Below are 5,628 nucleotides of genomic sequence, written 5' to 3'. Positions count from 1 at the left end.
AAGCCTTGCAGATGTTGAATGTAATGCAGAGAGCGGGAGTCGAGCTTGATATCTCCGTTTGCAACACTGCTGTTAATGTTTTGGTGGAGGGGGAGAAGTTGGAGAAAGCATTGAGGTTTTCGGAGAGGATGCTGATGGTTGGGATTGAAACCTAATGTTGTTACGTATAACTGTCTGGTTAAGGGCTATTGTGAAAGGAAACAGTTGGATGATGCAGTGAAGCTGATTGAAGAAATGCCTCTGAAAGGTTGTGCTCCAGACAAAGTTAGTTATTATACTGTGATGGGAGTTTTATGCAAGGAGAAAAGGATTGATGAACTGAAAGGGCTTTTGAAGAAGATGTTGGAAGAGAGTAAATTGCAGCCAGATCAAGTCACTTATAATACTCTTATTCACATCCTTTGCAAGCATGGTCATGGAGATGAGGCGCTGGGGTCCTACGGGAAGCAGAGGAAAGAGGGTTTCGTATCGACAAAGTTGGGCACACTGCGGTAGTGCATTGCTTTTGTCAGGAAGGACAAATAGATAGGGCTAAAGGTATCATTGATGAAATGCTATTGAAGGGATGCAGCCCTGATGTTGTGACATATACTGCTGTTTTGAATGGATTTTGTCGCATGGGGAAAGTTGACCAAGCTAAGAATTGCTGCAGGAGATGTACAAGCATGGTTGCAAGCCTAACTGTGTATCATACACAGCCTTGTTAAACGGGCTTTGTAGGGATGGGAACTCTTTGGAGGCAAGAGAGATGATGGACATGAGCGAGGGATGGTGGACTCCGAACTCTGTGACATACAGTGTAATCTTGCATGGGTTTCGTCGTGAAGGGAAGCTGTCTGATGCCTGTGACATAATGATGGAGATGATCAGAAAAGGGTTTTATCCTTCCCCTGTCGACATCAACCTATTGATTCAATCATTATGTCGAGTTGGCAAGACAGAGCAAGCTAGGAAGTTAATGGAGGAGTGCCTTAAAAAGGGGTGTGCTGTCAATGTTGTGAACTATACCTCTGTAATTCATGGATTTTGCCAAAACGATGACTTAGCCTCAGCTCTATCTGTGTTTGATGACATGTACTTGAATAACAAACACCCCGATGCAGTGACATTTAAACGGTAGTAGATACGCTAGGAAGAAAAGGTAGAATTGACGAGGCTACTGAAATGGTAAAGAAAATGCTCCATCGCGGTTTGCTTCCTACAGCCGTCACGTATAGATCACTTATCCATAATTTCTGCAGCATGGGAGGGTAGATGATTTGTTGAAGCTGATGGACAAGCTGCTGCCTCGACAAAGCTTCAAAACAGCCTACAACCAAATCATTGAAAAGCTTTGTTGTTTTGGGCACACCGATGAGGCTTACAAGCTCTTGGGAAGGGTTCTGAGAACTGCTTCCAAAATTGATGTGGATACTTGCCACATTCTTATGAGAACTTTCTTAAGGAATGAGAATCCTCTTGGATCATATCAAGTGGCTTCTAGAATGTTCAATCGGAATTTGGTTCCTGATTTGAAGTTGTGTGAGGAAGTGAGTAAGAAGTTGATTTCACAGAAGAAGCTAGAGGAGGCTGATAAGCTTATGCTGCGATTTGTAGAACGTGGCATTCTTCGCCTAACAGAAAACAGGCTCTCCATAGTTGAACTGCAAAGTTCAGCCATTCTTCGATATACATACTGGTACAATGATCTCAAAGAAGATAGGTAAATGCAGGCAGTAATGGAATGGTGAGATTGATTTCCCTTGGATGATTTGTTTGTAATTAATTCAATCACAACCACTGTATATTAGGTTATGGAAAGTGCTGCTCTCATTTCTTAGAACTAGTTTCTGAATTTCCCCTGGATGTCTCAATTACTTTTTTTGATCTTAGGTTTGTGATTTGGAAGTCCTTTTATAATCTTATTATAACGCTAGTTCTCAAAATGATATTCATAGTTTTCCTCTTGGCAATAGATCCCAGTAGTTTCATACTTGTATGCATTTTTATGTTTTTTTTGTTGTTTGGGGGGGGGGGGTGGAATCAGTGATATAACATTAGGATTGAACACAGCTATTTGTTTGTCCATTTAATAGGACATTGAATTCATCAGCTTGCCTTGTTTCAAATAGCATGCAATGTCGGCAAATATGGGTATCATTGGTGGGACAGAAAAAAAAAGTGAAAGGAAAATTTGCAACTGGCTAGTTATGATGTACTTGATTCTTTGTTTATTTGGATTAAGTTCACTCCAAGAGGTGCTAGCAGATATATATCAATTGGAAATTGTGCAAAATCAGACTCTAGTAGGGGTTCCTGGAAATTAATAATGGGGATGATTAGGTTAATTCTTAATTAAATAAAATATTCACCAAGATCAAGACATAATTTCAAAAGTATCGTATGGTATATCTGCATTTATAGATCTCGGATCCCTGGGTTCTTGACAGTGAATGAAAGTAAAAGCATGTAATTTCCTCAGAGGCTCATTCAAGCAGTTGTTACATTCCACAGGCGTTCTACTTAATGGTTGTTTTGATGCTTTGTATCATTCACGTTAATTTTCAGGCCCATGGATCGGGAAAAGGTATACTCGTGACATGTTATATCAACTCCTGAAGACTAAGAATTTCTGAATGAGACTCTCTTGTGATTCTACAGGGAGAACTTGTGTCCGTTGATTTGATTGTTGGGATCCTAAGACAGTTTTCCTAGGCTCCAAGCACAAAAGGTCAACTACTTTTAATGCCTCTTTTTTTTGTTTGCTTACATCAATCATGATCTTACCTTATGGCATGAGTTTCTTAATCCAGCTTGATGAGATGTTTGAAAAAACAAGTCAAGGTTGAGAAAGTTTCTTAACTTTGCAATTGATGATGCTATCCTGGAGGAGAGAATTACTGGTAGCTGGATACATCCATTTAGTGCTCATACTTACCACTCAATGTTTGCACCCCCAAAACTGCCGGTGTTGATAATATAATAAGTGACCTCATCTCTTTGTGATATTGAAAACTAGCTCTTTCTTGATGTCGGTGACATGCTATCATTGTTCATTATGTGTGAAATAAGTATATCTGCTCTTCAACCATAATATTTCTGGTTACTCCATTAGTAAGCTTTGCTTCTTTGGAGCTGATTCTGTTTGATCATGTTTGAAGGTTTGTGATTATACAGCTGCTGTTCTCAAGTCAAGGCTCTAAACCTTCCATAAGCACACTGGGCCAGTATGTTTCCCTCCCTCATATATCTATTGTTCTAACTCTGCTTTCAACCAAGTTACACTTGTGAAATAAGTTTTTTGAATATTTACTTGGAATGCTGATTAAGTCGACTCCATCGTTTTTTGCTTGGTCGTAGTTGCTATGCTCATTCTCCCAAATGCATTCGAGGGTCTTGATGTTTCTGTGGTTCATATTGTTTTTATTTTCCCGATTTGAGGAAATGGTATAGTTATCCTACTTCGTTTAACCTTTATGCCGAAAACTTTCTTGTCACCGTTAGTCTGAGAAAATTGTAACTTTAGCTTCTTGGTTTAGGTCATATTCTCTAATGTAGAAAAACTTTACTTGCTGGTATCTTTGTGACTGCATTTTAGTTCCTATGTTGCCCACCAATCTCCATAATATCTAAATGTGTGATGGACACAGTTGTTGGTCATGAGAGAGAGAGAGAGAGAGAGAGAGTTGAAAACAACATGACTAGAATTTTGATCATAGAAGTCTAGGACACGACTCCATCTGTCGACAGATTGTCCAGAATGACTAGGTAGTGGATCCAAACTCCTTTATACTTGCAAAGGATTCATTCAGATGTCTTTTCTGCTCTTTCTTAAATTCCTTCAAATATCATTGTGATTTAAAACATAGTCTTCGCGACCGTCTTTTCTTTGCCACGTGAACGAGTGATAATGGTTCCGCGTACACGTATATTGCTTGGTACAAGTGGGGTAAATCCGAGCCCATATGCTCTGGTCCGACTTTGTCTCGTATGTAATTCATCGGTCATGCATATTACTTTGTACGAAAAGATATGACCTCCTTGTCAGTGGTTTGGACTCATTAGGATACACACTAGCTCGAGTCGTAGCTCCAAGGTATTGATTCGAGTAGTCTCGTTCGATTTCATCTCATGTACTTGTTCATCCGTGCACGTCATGTGTATGATGTCGATACTTCAGCGGGTGATGTCGGGAAGGTGGCCAACCAACCCTATACTACACTGCTAAAAATGTAAAAATTTATGTGTGATCAAATCTGATCTTCCTACAATAGCAAGTCAATAATCCTACTATGTTGGTGCAAAGCTTGAAAATGATGGCTTTCTTTAAAGAAAAAAAATACAGACATACGCTATGTATCTTTGATTTCTGTAATTATTTCAATAGTAGTTTTGGTTGTTGCCTCCCCCAGATTGAATGCACTTGTGCTACAAAACCTATCAATTTAATTATTTTAATATATATTTGTATTTCCTAGATTAAATGCACTTGTGCTACAACCTGTCATTATGACTTGAACATCCTATGTATTACATGTAATGCTACTGCAAAGGTAGGCATATATTATACCTAGTTTATGATATTATTGATAAAATAGTCTCAATATGCCAAATTCTAAACTCAACAATTTTATATACTCCATTTCAATAAATTTATGATAGAGTGCACTCAAAAGTTAAAAACTGAAACCTGGAAACTGCCTCGAATTCTGGGTCATGTTGATTAAAAAATTAAATCTTTAGTTACACTTTAAACTTTAAAGGCGATAAATTCTCTTTTTTGGGACAAGATCTTTTATTCTATGTAGTACTAACATTTTATTTTATTTTATTTTATTTTATTTTAATACGACGTTTGAATAATGGAGGGTAATATTAGCAAATTAGGATCCAAGTGGAGCAAAAGGAGGATGTCACACCTCATTTATTGTATGATATTTGCTTTAGTAAGATTAATGATTACAATTGTTTTGCAAGCAAAGATGACTAGATAAAAGTGGATATAGAAAATAAATAAATAAATAAAGGGGGATTTCTTTTCATCATAAAGCTTGATTTGAATGTAACAATACAGCATGCATTGTCTCCTTCATTAGTGCCAACTATCCTTTACTTCACCTGCCTCTTTTTTAACAAAGCTTTCCTTTTTCTCCCACTTTTTATTCAATTTTATTTTGGAGTTTCCACATATTTTGTTTAGAACCGTAAATCAAACTTTTTTTAAATAGAATTAATTTTTATATAATTTTCTGCCTCGTGGAAAATAAGCTGGGTCTTGCTGCTATGCATCTGGCCACTATAATTCAGAAATTTGATGTGCTCAATTATTAATGTTCATGAACAAAGAGTTCAGTTGCGTAACAATTATTACAATTATTTTTATTCTTGATTGGGAACAATCAACCATTGGGATCTTTCTATACTACCTCCCTTCTTTAAAAATACTATCAATTATTTTCATTTTAACCCGTCTCTTAAAATTATGCAAATTATATATTAGTGCTTCCTTGAGGCTGCTGCTAAGGGTGTCCACTATAAGGTGGACACGCCCAATAGCCCCGCCCCAGTTTTTTGTCCATAGCCCCAATTTTTTGTCCATAGCCCCAAAATTCTATTTCCGCCACTATAGTGGACAACTCCAATAGCCCC

The 5,628-nt window shown here is 37.6% G+C and overlaps 1 long non-coding RNA gene and 1 pseudogene across 2 annotated transcripts; both read left to right on the top strand.

Moving 5' to 3' along the window:
- Nucleotides 1-438: 438 nt before the first annotated feature.
- LOC121790195 lies at nt 439-1,607 on the top strand (annotated as a pseudogene).
- On the top strand, nt 1,608-4,463 carry LOC121790193. Of its 2 annotated transcripts, XR_006048229.1 has the most exons (3): nt 1,608-1,726; nt 2,548-2,566; nt 2,641-4,463. It is a non-coding gene; the product is annotated as an uncharacterized LOC121790193 (long non-coding RNA). The 2 variants fall into 2 exon arrangements; XR_006048228.1 differs by having other exon boundaries at nt 2,548-4,463.
- The last annotated feature ends 1,165 nt before the right edge of the window (nt 4,464-5,628 follow it).

This window comes from Salvia splendens, unplaced genomic scaffold, assembly GCF_004379255.2.
Source record: "Salvia splendens isolate huo1 unplaced genomic scaffold, SspV2 ctg436, whole genome shotgun sequence".
Lineage (NCBI taxonomy): Eukaryota > Viridiplantae > Streptophyta > Magnoliopsida > Lamiales > Lamiaceae > Salvia > Salvia splendens.
The sequence above is the reverse complement of the archived record's forward strand: the minus strand, read 5'-3'. Positions and strand labels throughout refer to the sequence as shown.